The sequence below is a fragment of the Lissotriton vulgaris genome, chromosome 2_1 (assembly GCF_964263255.1).
Source record: "Lissotriton vulgaris chromosome 2_1, aLisVul1.2, whole genome shotgun sequence".
Taxonomy (NCBI): domain Eukaryota; kingdom Metazoa; phylum Chordata; class Amphibia; order Caudata; family Salamandridae; genus Lissotriton; species Lissotriton vulgaris.
Window position 1 is genome coordinate 145,321,355 of NC_141687.1, and position 13,684 is coordinate 145,335,038.

The 13,684-nt window shown below is 49.9% G+C and overlaps 1 protein-coding gene across 1 annotated transcript in view; it reads left to right on the forward strand.

Moving 5' to 3' along the window:
• TAF1D (TATA-box binding protein associated factor, RNA polymerase I subunit D) overlaps positions 1–13,684 on the forward strand; it is a 146,660-nt gene that overhangs the window by 87,393 nt on the left and 45,583 nt on the right. The gene's annotated exons all lie outside the window — the stretch shown is intronic.

Genomic DNA, 13,684 nt, shown 5'->3' on the forward strand with positions numbered 1-13,684 from the left:
AACATGTATTTTTTTTAATTACATTCTTTGGCGAAGGTGTGGGTGCTGCATGCCACTTCAGGGCTGCTTTTTCTTTGTGAGACATCCAACACATATTTTGTTTTGAAATTTACCAAAAATTCCAGTCTACCATCTTGGAAATGTAAAGTAAAAAAAAAAAGCCAAATGCTCCCTGTGCATCACGACACATGCATCAGCTACAACCTTTAAATACCTTTTCTTTATTAGAAAAAACATTTCAAGGTAACCACTCTGGTAACAAATGCTTTATGTCTGCCTTGTGGTCACCTCGACATGGTATTTCTTATGAGGTGTAAACCTTTGGCAGACATTCTAACATGTCTGCCAAAGTATGTATATGCACCATGGTACACCAGCAACCATTTGAAGGTTTCGTTTTCATTGTAAAAAAGCCTGGGCAAAGCCAGTAGCTTGTCAACCACCTTTTAAATATAAAGTCTATTGTCCATCTGCTTTGGTGCTCCATTATTTTTTCTCCGTTGTGTCGTCATTTTGCTGTGGTGAAAAGACTATTGCAACTTCATGCACGGTTTTTGTCTATTTTGGCTCACCCTTGTTTGTAAATGCATTTCCCGCAATTTCTTTTAAAAAGTGGGATTTCTTTCCATTGCTAGTTTATTTAACTAGTTAACCTTTGGTCAATTAAGTCATGTTGTTTATGATTTTGTTAGTATTTGTCTTCTCCTACTTGTGATACAAGACGTTAGGCACGTCCGGCTGAAGCGCTGCCGTCATTGAAAGATGACCAACACCCGTCATGCTCCATTTATGTTCAATTCCTAGGTCGTGCTGAAATTGTAGGCACGGCTCCTAGGCCTATGCATTCGCTACTTGGAAAACCATGGTATCAGTATCTCCCAGTACCCATAAGGGGCTCATTTAGAACCCCATTATTGCTATGGAGAGGGACAAATGTCCACCAATCGAATTGCTGTATGTTTTCCAAAACTGGAGATTTGCAAACCTTTCTGAGAGCTGCAGCGTCCTCTCCTTAATTCTTGGAATGACTCCGGCAGTCATTTGCTGCCAGAAAAGTGCAGTTTTGAGCAGTCCTCTGCATGACATTACTGTGTTTTTTCAGGGTCCTCACTCATATGATCGGGCTTGGAAAGACTGCTCGCTTACAGTTGTATGTTAAACCATCAGGTTTTGTTAATCGTCATGGTGGATTTACATTACAAGCTGCCGAGTGAGGCCTTTATATAGTATTGGGCAGTAGAGATACACTTGTGTACTTTTTAATTGTGTACAGGTGCTGGTGCAATATTTTATCTGCATCGTGCCCCACTGTGGAAAAAGTACAGTTGGAGAACAGTGTGGTTAATACCACTTGGTATATGTCAGTGAGTCTTAATGCAAGGATACATTGATAATGGGTAAAAAAAAAAGATCTTTTAGAAACATAAAGAACAACTTGTTCCGTTGGACTCACTCAGATTTCCTATGAGGTAAAAATACATGTCAATGTTTGGTCATCTACAAAATCACAATTTTTATTGTACTATACAACAGGTGCTAGACAATAAATCAATGCAGTGTAGACGGTGCAGTGTTCATAAGTCAGTCGTGCAGCAGTTCAGATGTGATACATATAGACAACCTGGGCATCCATAATTCCAATTTCGTAGTCCAGCATAACTACCGATACAGAATGCAAAATTATTGTGAGCGATCCTCTCGTTTCGACCCACTGATTATTTATAGTAGTTCTCCTCAGGACAGAAAGTCCATCTGCCCAAGCACCTCTCAACTGTATGTATCTTTCTTTATGGAGGTCTCACTCAGTTTCAACTACTTTTCTTTCCCCCGATGGGTCAAATGAACAGTCTCGTCTGTGCCAAACCAATTGGCTGCGGACCGCGTCGTGTCACGCCCACTCACTCTAACAAATCGCGTTGAAAGTTTTCCAAATACTGTCTGTTTGGTAAACTTGGAAGATATTGAATTTGAGAAATATAAAACTTCTGTTGATGCTACTTTTAAAAAAACAATCAGGAAAGTATGAGCTTTTTTTTGATCACCATATGTTTATTTATCTGTGTCTTATAAGTTTGATCAGCATATCATTCTTTGGGAACTTTAGTGTCCTATGAAACTAAAGTGTCAGAGGTTTGATAGGGTAGTATGAAAATAAAGACCTGGAAAAGGCAGCCTAGCAAGCGTGTGGCGTGTGAATATACAGTTGGGAAGGCCAACTGATGAGATGGTAAATAAACGTCATAAAGCATGTGTAGGTGTCATGTAAAGACCAGTATTAAATGCACCCTAACCAGATCATGAAATAAAACTTCAAAAGTTGTGGATATCTTGCCGATTAGATAAACAAATATTCAGTTCCAGGCTGTGAAGTCTCTTATTTGGACTAAAATACACTTGATGTTGTCAGGCAGGTGCCCCACCTCTTAGTGACATCACCCCGATCTTGACGCATATGGCAAACATTTGCACACCCAAATGTATTGTAGGAGAGTAGGATCTGCTGCCTATGGTCACCCCCACTTTTTGCTGCGATTCTCTGGTTTTTCGACTTTAATGTGGCTGTGGGCCTACTAATCAGACCCACAGCCCAGCTGTTCGCTCTCTAAATTGATACCATGTACTTTAGGTGCATACCAGATTGTTTACTGGGTCACCCTTGTGAGCCCCTGTATAGTGTCCCATAGGTACCCAGGGCATAGGTGCACCCTAGGCCAACCAGGGGCTGCAGCATGTATTGTGCCACCCCTGTTTTACCTTCCAAACTGACACCACAGGTCTGTTCACACAGTCTGGGTAAGGTGGTCTAATCACCCCTTACTTAGATATAGTATACCTATATCTACTTTACATATAGACACTTATACACCTATAAGCCACTCCTATGGTAGGCCTCAACAATCCTGGAGGTAGAGTGCTTGGTTTTATGTGAGAGGATGCCCTAGCATGAGCTGAGCCCCTCTGCAGCTTTCAAAACCATCTCCTTAAAGCTGTTCTATGATATAGCCATACCATATACTCTTAAGTGCATTATAATCCTCACGGTTAATGCTAACTTTGGTTTGGCTTTATCAAAATATGTTGTGTAAGGTGTCAAACACTTTGGAATACTACCCCCCGCCAATTCTGGCTGCGGGGGTAGCATTCCACCCTTCTAGAGGGAAAAGACATGCAAGTTACTGCTTTACCTGGTTAAAGTTAAACAGAGCCTCAGCATCACAAAACGGATGCTGCTGCCACAGACACGAGTCTGACCTCCTGTTGCTGGACGAAACTCCGGCAGGGGAGGCCTGGACAATAGGTTTCCTGTACAGGGAGGTGCTGGCACCTCCCCAGACAGGGGTTTTGTGTATTGGGGCAGGGAGGGCTGCATTCAGTGAATGCATCTAGACACTGCCTGGGGCACACAAGGTGCTCCATGCATAGCCCGGTTCAAACCAGTTGCTGGGGCACTTCAGCCCCAGCTCTGGTGTGAAACTGGACAAAGGGAAAGGGGTGTAATCACCCCCTTCTCAGGTCCACCCATAGCAGGGACCTAGTCAGGTAATCCAGCCCCCTTTCTTAGTATAAGTATAGGAGCGGTGTCCCCAGGACTTTAGATTATCCTGGACGAATCTTTGAAAGACATATCTTGGGCCTTCATCATTCCATTCTGACTGGAAGATGGAAGACATCTCCCTTGTGGTCAAGGAGTGACCACCCTGTGCAAACAGGCACCAACAAGCAACTTCGCCGGTCTGCAGTTTCAAGGCTCCTGTCGGATCCCGAAGACTCTGCGGCTCAAGAACTGGACTTCCAGACTTCTTTGACCCCGACCCACAGCACAGCTGAGACACGTGGCGGACACAAGAGACATGGGACCGGACATCTGGAGCATCGTGCATTTTGCTACCTGCACTCCTTTCCTGAAGCCTCAGTAAGTTGTGCATTGAGGTACGAGAAGCCCCAGCCCCGAGCACCATTTGCACCGAAGCTCAGGTCCCCACACTCCACGAGTGTCCCAAGGGCCCGGCCTTTGCATTTGAGCTCGACGTGTCTTCCCTGTTCCTTGCCCGTTGGCTTTTGAGCCCCCTGAAGACTCCATTTTGAAACTAACTCGCTTTCCTGGTTCCTCCAGCTTCCCTGACCACAGACCTTGCTGGTCTGCAACAGAGCCAATCTCGACATCCTGCGTGGGTTGCTGTTGCCTAGGCTTGTTGGGTCCAATCTGGATACCGACACAGCAGTCATCTAGATCCATCTTGGCACAGCTCGAATCCAGCTCCTGGTCATCGTCGATGCCTCCTGGACCTCGTGGCTGAAGAGACAAACTCACCTTCTTCACCTGCAAAGCACCCGACATCGCCTGGTTCCTTCCTGGTCACTGGCTAGTGACCCAGACTCTGTCCCCTCTGCTTTCAGGTTCTTATCATCTTGGATCCACCCGGACACTTTTCCTCTGGTCGCCTGCAGCACTTCTTTGCAGCTTTCCATAGAAAACGACGACGAAACCCGCCACAAAAAGACACCTATGCACCCGGCTTCCCTGGGTGAGGTAACACGAGTACTCCGGTGCTCCTGTGGGCCTTGACTCTCGAAGTGTTTAAAAGGGTTCCATCCTAGTCCATCCGGAAGTGTCCTTAAATTGTAACTTTGTAACTTTTACGATCTCCATAGAAAGTCAATGAGAACCCGCGCCTGTGCTTAGACACTGCACGCAGCTCCCGTGGGCCTCCTACTTCCTAACCTTTGGTTGTTTAGTGTAGCCCCAGCGTTTCTACAGGCCCTAGGCCTGCTTTCTAACTCTCAGATGGTACTTGTACCACTTTCTTAGTATATGGTTTGTGAGGCCCCTAGGACATAACGTATACTGTGCAACTTATCGTAAATTAACTGTGTGACTTGTATTATATTTTTACCTCTGACCTCTTAAAGAGTGCAGAGGGGTTGTGTTTAGATTAAAAACATATGTATTTGATGTATACCTTGTGTGGTGTTCTTTCATTTGGTATTCACTGGATTATATATGGTAAAACAAGCATTAGAAATGCAATAGGTCTCGCAGCATTAGAGTTAGTGCTTTTAGAATTGTTTATGGTTTTTTTTGTAAATCTTTAGCATGAGGTTGAGGGTGAGTGAGGGTGAGGGGTTGAGGGTGAGTGAGGGTGAGGCTGAGGGGTTGAGGGTGAGTGAGGGGTTGAGGGTGAGTGAGGGGTTGAGGGTGAGTGAGGGGTTGAGGGTGAGTGAGGGGTTGAGGGTGAGTGAGGGTGAGGGGTTGAGGGTGGGTGAGGGGTTGAGGGTGAGTGAGGGGTTGAGGGTGAGGGTGAGTGAGGGTGAGTGAGGGTGAGTGAGGGGTTGAGGGTGAGTGAGGGTGAGTGAGGGGTTGAGGGTGAGTGAGGGTGAGTGAGGGGTTGAGGGTGAGTGAGGGTGAGGGGTTGAGGGTGGGTGAGGGGTTGAGGGTGAGTGAGGGGTTGAGGGTGAGTGAGGGTGAGTGAGGGGTTGAGGGTGAGTGAGGGTGAGGGGTTGAGGGTGGGTGAGGGGTTGAGGGTGGGTGAGGGTGAGGGGTTGAGGGTGAGTGAGGGTGAGGGTGAGTGAGGGTGAGTGAGGGGTTGAGGGTGAGTGAGGGTGAGGGTGAGTGAGGGTGAGTGAGGGTGAGTGAGGGTGAGTGAGGGGTTGAGGGTGAGTGAGGGTGAGTGAGGGGTTGAGGGTGAGTGAGGGTGAGTGAGGGGTTGAGGGTGAGTGAGGGTGAGTGAGGGGTTGAGGGTGAGTGAGGGGTTGAGGGTGAGTGAGGGTGAGGGGTTGAGGGTGGGTGAGGGGTTGAGGGTGGGTGAGGGGTTGAGGGTGGGTGAGGGTGAGGGGTTGAGGGTGAGTGAGGGTGAGTGAGGGTGAGTGAGGGGTTGAGGGTGAGTGAGGGTGAGTGAGGGGTTGAGGGTGAGTGAGGGTGAGTGAGGGGTTGAGGGTGAGTGAGGGTGAGGGGTTGAGGGTGGGTGAGGGGTTGAGGGTGAGTGAGGGTGAGTGAGGGGTTGAGGGTGAGTGAGGGGTTGAGGGTGAGTGAGGGTGAGGGGTTGAGGGTGAGTGAGGGTGAGTGAGGGGTTGAGGGTGAGTGAGGGTGAGTGAGGGGTTGAGGGTGGGTGAGGGGTTGAGGGTGGGTGAGGGTGAGGGGTTGAGGGTGAGTGAGGGTGAGGGTGAGTGAGGGTGAGGGGTTGAGGGTGAGTGAGGGTGAGGGTGAGTGAGGGTGAGTGAGGGGTTGAGGGTGAGTGAGGGTGAGTGAGGGTGAGGGTGAGTGAGGGGTTGAGGGTGAGTGAGGGTGAGTGAGGGGTTGAGGGTGAGTGAGGGTGAGCGAGGGGTTGAGGGTGAGTGAGGGTGAGCGAGGGGTTGAGGGTGAGGGGTTGAGGGTGGGTGAGGGGTTGAGGGTGGGTGAGGGTGAGGGGTTGAGGGTGAGTGAGGGTGAGTGAGGGGTTGAGGGTGAGGGTGAGTGAGGGTGAGGGTGAGTGAGGGTGAGTGAGGGTGAGGGGTTCATCCCAAGCACACAAAAAACAGTACCTTGAGTTCGTTCAAGTCGGTCGTGTTCTTTGGCAGATGTTGGAGGGTTGGCCCTGCCCTGCCTCTTCCTGGCAAGGACGGGCCCGCCCTTGGCACAGGCTTCGCTCGGGTGCGGCCCGCGCTGCAGTGTTACAAGGCGCTATTAAGCGCGGCAGTGACGGGTGGCTCCTCCCTCTGGGCAAAACAGCACCCTGGGACTTGGAGTCCCCACTGGCAGCTGTGTGGTGTCTGGTGGCAGTGCGTCCTGCGCTGTGGTGTTACAGGGCGCTATGGACTGTGGCGGTGACGGCAGGCTCCTCCCTCTGGGCAAAGCAGCACCCTGGGACTTGGAGTCCCAACTGGCAGCGGTGAGGTATCTGGTGGCAGCGCGTCCCCAGTTATTAGTTTGCCTCTTTGTCAGTCTCTCTTGGCTCAATCCAGTAATTATTATCTCTCACTTGATGCTATTGGGTTTTTGTGTGTATCCTTCCACCTCCAAGCAAGTTTTTGCATTTAACAGCATGTGGCAGTACTTTAGAACTATTGCCCTCTCTGTTCTCTCCTGCTGGCTCACTCTAATATGCGAACACTGCTTGTGTTAGCAAATTCAATCCAGATCTATTGTATTTGCCAAGGCTGTTACTCAACTGTTTGCATGGTACACGAGAGGGACCATAAGGCTACAACTTGGTGCAATATAAACACAATAAATCGAAGCTAGTGTGTGCAATCCTCCCACATGGAGCACTGGAGTGCTATGTCTATCTCTGCCCTCCACTGCTCACCCCATGATAAACCTTTATAGCTGCATGTTATGTGCATAAATCTCTTTATTTAATAGAAGCTTTCAGGCCAGGAGATGTATCTTCTCAAGGCTCGTTAACTTAACCATCCGGAAAGTGCATTGGTTAAACCAGCCGCCGCTTTAATCATTCCACCAAGAGCACCTGTCATGGAGGCATTACTGGGGGCAGGGGGGGGGGTGACAAAGGGGAATACGGTGAGGAGAGAGATCCATAAACCTGCAGCCATTACATGCCTCTCCACACGGAGTACGCAGTAATGGGCAATGGAAAGGGGGGTTGTTGAAAATAAGAGGGGGGAGAAAGAATAGGGGGTGTGAGACATTAGAGCTGTTCATAAGCATGCAGCCATTAATTCGTCTGCATGACGAGCGCACCTGTTAAATTGCATTGGGTGTTACATTGCATTGGGGTGACCTTACCGGAGCACAGAGCAGCAGGTGGTGCTGGTGGGGGGGGGGGGAGGGGGGGATGGGGAGGGGGAGAGAGAGAGAGGGCAGGAGAAAGGGAGAAAATAGACCTGTGGCGAACTCTGGCCGCAGCTTCTATCATCTTCAGAAATATTGGCAGAAATAGTCCGCTTTATCAAGGCAAGGGGCTAGGGTGGGGGTGGATGAGGAGAATTGAAGAAGCGATCCATACTTTTGCCGTTCTAATGCCCAAGTTGCTCCGTCTGATTGTCGAATGGGTAGCGTTAAGTACATTTTTGGTTTTTTCACGTACCTGTGTTAGTTTCGTCGTGAACCTCCGAGAGCAGGTCTGTGCAGGGGAAGCTGCCTCGGGCTGGGGGTGCTAGGGGGAGGGGGCGGGAGGCGGAGAGTTGAGGCAGGCAGGCATGGGAGGAGAGGAGGAGGGGGGAGGAGAGTATGTGTAAAGGAACAAATAACATTATGGTTTCGTCGTGAACCTCCGAGAGCAGGTCTGTGCAGGGGAAGCTGCCTCGGGCTGGGGGTGCTAGGGGGAGGGGGCGGGAGGCGGAGAGTTGAGGCAGGCAGGCATGGGAGGAGAGGAGGAGGGGGGAGGAGAGTAGGGGAGGCACGGCCGCTAGGCCGTGCAATCAAGTAGTGAGGGGGCGGAGTTGTGGGAAGGCTGAGAGAGAGAGTAGGCGGCTGGGTGCATGTGCACGCGCATTTAAGCTCAATGCGCATGCGCATTGAGCTTAAATTTATCGTGCACTGCAAGGAATCGCCACGATTCCTTGCAGTGTGGATAAAGAGCGGATAAGTGCCAATACTCTCGCCTTGCTCGATGCGCATGCGCATCGACAGGCGAGACCTAACAACTTGCCTAACTTGCCTACTGAAGTCTTAGCCTGAAGACTGCTGGTTCATGCTACCACTAAGATAGCTTGTCTATAAGGTTGACTTTACAACCACCATCAATAAGGGTCGATTAGACTGGTGCAAGGTGCCCACTAGAACTAGTGGACATCATATGCTCACATGTATTCTTAAGCATTACTAGCTTTCATGCATGATCTGACAGAGAGGTGTCTCTTTCCTGGCACGTATGAATGTATTTGAAAATGTGTGCTTTTTGCGCTGTGGTTTTAAAGGTGAAGTGGTATTAAAAATAGTCCAGACTGCAAAAGGCTCTAGAGCGCAGGGCCCGGATGAGGTCCAGATTGTTATCGTTAAAGAAGAGCCATCGAGCTCGGCTGCAGTCATGACTTGTTCCATGATTTCCTTGGCTGTGCAATTAGATCAAACTCTACGGTCGTGCTGTGCCTATAATTGCATCCTTCCACAAAACGGGAATAGGAGTCATTCATCCATCTGTAGGATTATTGTAATAAATTGAAGATCCTTGAGCCTGGTGTATAAACAGGATAGGTTTATTTAAGCTTAAGTTCCAAGCTGAGTTCAGAGTTAGAAGATAAGTAGATGGAAATTAAACCCCACCAGGAGTGACCGCCCTATCACTCAACCTGCCTGCCATCAAATGCCACTCCACCCACAGGCCAAGCACCAAACATTCTATGAGATCATCAAGCCTTGTCAGGCTCATGCTAGCTGAGCAACAGGGAAGACACATCAGAAGCAAAGTCACTTATAACAATTATCTTGCAGCAGAATGCATCAAAGTCAAAGTCAAAAGATTTATATAGCGCGCTACATACCCATAGGGTCTCAAGGCGCTTGAAGAAGGGTGGGGAATTACTTGTCGAATATCCAAGTTTTAAGTTGCTTTCTGAATGCTAGGTGGTTCTGTGTAAGGCGAAGGTGAGTGGGAAGTGAGTTCCAGGTTTTAGCTGCCAGGTAGGAGAAGGATCTACCTCCCATGGTGGTTTTGTTGATGCGAGGTACAGTGGCAAGGGCTTGGTTGGAGGATCGTAGCTGGCGGGAGGGGGTGTAGAAGGACAGTCGAGTGTTGAGGCATTCGGGTCCAAGTTCGTAAAGTGCTTTGTGTGCGTGGGTTAGGAGGCGGAAAGTAATCCTCTTATTTACAGGGAGCCAGTGGAGGTTTTTCAGGTGACCGGAGATGTGTTCTTTACGCGGGATGTCTAGTATGAGCGTGGCTGAAGCATTCTGGATGCGTTGGAGTTTTTTCTGGAGTTTTGCGGTGGTACCGGCGTATAGGGTGTTTCCGTAGTCCAGGCGGCTCGTGACCAGTGCGTGGGTGACCGTTTTTCTAGTTTCGGTGGGGATCCAGCAAAATGTTTTTTTGAGCATGCGAAGAATGTTGAAGCAAGAAGATGAAACGGTGTTGACTTGTCTGGTCATCGAGAGTGAGGAGTCCAGGATGACGCCCAGGTTCCGTGCGTTGTCCGTCGGGATGGGTGCTATTCCAAGGGCCTCTGGCCACCAAGAGTCATCCCAGGCGGAGGGGGGGGTGCCTAAGATGAGGACTTCTGTTTTGTCTGAGTTCAGTTTCAGACGGCTGTGCTTCATCCATTCGGCTACTTCTTTCATTCCTTCGTGTAAGTTGGTTTTGGAGGTGTTAGGGTCTTTGGTGAGTGAGAGGATCAGTTGAGTGTCATCAGCGTAGGAGATGATGTTGAGGTTGTGTTGGTGAGCGATGGCCGCAAGGGGGCTCATGTATACGTTGAAGAGGGTGGGGCTGAGTGACGATCCTTGTGGCACGCCGCAGATGACATCAGTGGCCTCTGACTTGAATGGTGGGAGGCGGACTCTCTGGGTTCTTCCGGTGAGGAACGATGTGATCCATTCCAGTTCTTTTCCCTGGATTCCGACGTTTCTGAGGCGCTGTAAAAGGGTGCTATGACAGACTGTGTCGAAGGCCGCGGAGAGGTCGAGGAGGATGAGGGCAACTGTGTCTCCATTGTCCAGTAGGGTTCGAATGTCGTCTGTTGCTGCGATAAGGGCGGTCTCCGTGCTGTTTGGTTCGGAAGCCTGACTGTGAGGAGTCGAGGGATTTGTTGGTTTCGAGGAAGGCGGCGAGCTGGTGTTGACAGCTTTCTCGATGACTTTGGCCGGGAATGGAAGAAGCGAGATGGGGCGGTAGTTTTTGAGTTCGGTGGGGTCAGCTGTGGGTTTTTTCAGAAGGGCGCTGAGTTCTGCGTGTTTCCAGCTTTCCGGGAATGTGGCGGAGTTGAGGGAGCAGTTGATGACGTCTCGGAGGTGTGGTGCTATGATGGAGTCAGCTTTGTTGAAGATGTGGTGAGGGCATGGGTCTGTGGGGGATCCTGAGTGAATGGAGTTCATCAGGCGGATGGTGTCCTCAGTGGAGATTGGGTTCCATTCATTAAGGATGTTCAAGGGGAGTGAGGGTACGGCAGAAGGTTGGGTGGAATGGTCTCCGGGACGGTTGTCGAAGCTGTTGTGGATGTCTGCAATTTTGTTGGGGAAGAATGAAGCTAAGGAGTCGCAGAGGGCTTGAGAGGCGGTGATGTCGTTGGAGTTGGCTGATGGGTTGGTAAATTCTTTGACGATGTTGAATAATTCCTTGCTGTTGTGGGCGTTGTTATCTAGTCGGTCTTTGAATGCGGCGTTCTTGGCAGATCGGATTAGTTGGTGGTGTATGTGGGTGGCGTTTTTGAAGGTGTCCCTGGTGCTGGTGTTTGGGTTTTTTTTCCAGGCCTTCTCTAGGGAGCGACAGAGTTTCTTGGATTTCATAAGATCATCATTGAACCAAGAGGCATTTTTGCTGCCTAGTTTGATTTGACGTTTTTTCAACGGTGCGAGGATGTCGGCGCTGTTGGATAGCCATTTGGTGAGGTTAATGGCTGCTAGGTCGGGGTTAGAGGAGTGGGCGGGGGGGTTTAGAAGAAGCGATGAGGAGATCTGGTCGATGGTGATTTTGTTCCAATTTCTTCGCAGAGTGGGTTGAGGATGGTTGTGGATTGTGGTCTTATTGTAGATAAAGTGAACGCAGCTGTGGTCCGTCCAATGAAGAGCTGTGGTGTGACTGAATGAGACATGTTTGCTGGAGGTGAAGATAGGGTCGAGTGTGTGTCCTGCAATGTGGGTGGGGGTAGTGACAAGTTGTTTGAGTCCGAGGTTGGCGAGATTGTCCAGAAGGGTGATGGCGCTGCTGTCGTTGCTCTTTTCCAGGTGAAAGTTGAGGTCTCCCAAAAGGATGTATTCCTCAGAGGGGAGGGCGTGTGGGGTGATAAAGTCAGTGATGTCGTCACTGAATTGTGCACGGGATCCTGGTGGTCTGTAGAGGAGGGTGCCTCTGAGTGTGGTCTTGGGGTCGGTGTGGATCTGGAAGTGAAGGTGTTCGGCGCTGGCAAGGTTGACGTCTGAGCTGGTTGAGATGCGGATGGAGTTCTTATGGACGATAGCGATGCCTCCTCCTGTTTGGACGGTGCGGTCCTTACGGATGATCTTGTAGCCTTCCGGGATGGCAGTGGTGATGTCTGGGGCTGAAGAGGCGTTCATCCATGTTTCTGTTAGGAAGGCGACGTCCGGGGAGATGGTGTCTAGTAGATTCCAGAGGTCGATGGCGTGCCTGTGGACTGAGCGGGTGTTGAGCAGGATGCATTTTAGGTGGTTGTTGTCGGATATCTGTTGTGTGTTCGTTGATGAGGAATTGTTCTTGGTGCCGTCGAACTTGCAGGAGTTGCAAGAGAAGGGTCCATGGGTGTGTCCAGGAGCGGCTTGGACGCAGTTGAGGGGACGGCCGGGGTTAAGGGCTAGGAGGGTGGTGGCATCGTAAGTAATGCGGGAGGGGTGGGTGGTACGGGGGCTAGGGGGTCTGGCGCTGGGCGCGGACGGGCGTAGACGGGCTTACCTTTGGCGCACCTTCGGCGCGACTGGGGCGCGATCGCTGCGCGTGAACGCTGCGCGTTGGGACATCTGACATAAATGGCGAGTGTGGGGGGGCGGAGCGTGGGCGGGTCAGCTGGGAGGCGGTATCGGGGAGGGTAGGCGGGCCAAAGGAAGGCAAAAACAAACACAACAAAATGTCTCCTGGGAAAGTGAAACTGGGCTGAGGAAGATGCAATCAATAGCAAAGCATACAATGCAGCACGAATGTCAAATGCTAATGGCGGCGGTAGCTTAAATAAAACAATGTTCAAAGCAGCACACGATGCAAAATGCTAAAGGCGGCAGCAGATTCAATTAAGCTAAAGTTGCGCTTCGAAACAGATTACAATCGAAGGCGAGATTCAGCGCTAAAATGCTCTATGATGAAAGACAGCCTACGATACCACAGTGAATCAGACAGCTCTTGAAGCCAGGGAGCGTGGTGGGAGCAACCGCTTTCACTGAGGTCCAGACGGTCACAGCTGCAGGGAGGAGGGGGAGCGCTTAGTGTTCGTGGGTGGGCGGGTCAGCTGGGAGGCGGTATCGGGGAGGGTAGGCGGGCCAAAGGAAGGCAAAAACAAACACAACAAAATGTCTCCTGGGAAAGTGAAACTGGGCTGAGGAAGATGCAATCAATAGCAAAGCATACAATAGGGCTCCCTTTCCTAATCGGCATATGTCTCAACTTGGAGTAGAAAGTCTTAATCATCTTACCAGCAAAATAGAGACCCAAGAAACTTTGCTGCCTCTATGAGTCTCCCAAGCAGTCTAGCACGGACGCTCGTCTATGTGATGTGCTTATTTCTTTTACTTCTAGGATAGAACTGCTCAAAATAATATTGACAGACCAGGGGGCCAATTCCATGTCCTGGCTTATGCCCCACGACATCACAATGTCTCCATAGTATCCTCAGATACTCTAGTCGAACATTTGCATAGACAAGTTGTGTGGCCTAATGAACAAGCTGCCAGAATGACTTGGACCATGGTTTACACCTCTTTATTTTTTGGAGTGTAACACAGGCCTCGAATACTTCATTTCATTTTGAGTTGCTTCTCAGGCAAATGATCTTGAACTTGGACCTTGATGAATTGACCGAGTCAGAGTATTCCACTTGTAGATTATGTAATTGTCCGTCAACATTTATCTTTCTCTACCGGTTGCTGGGC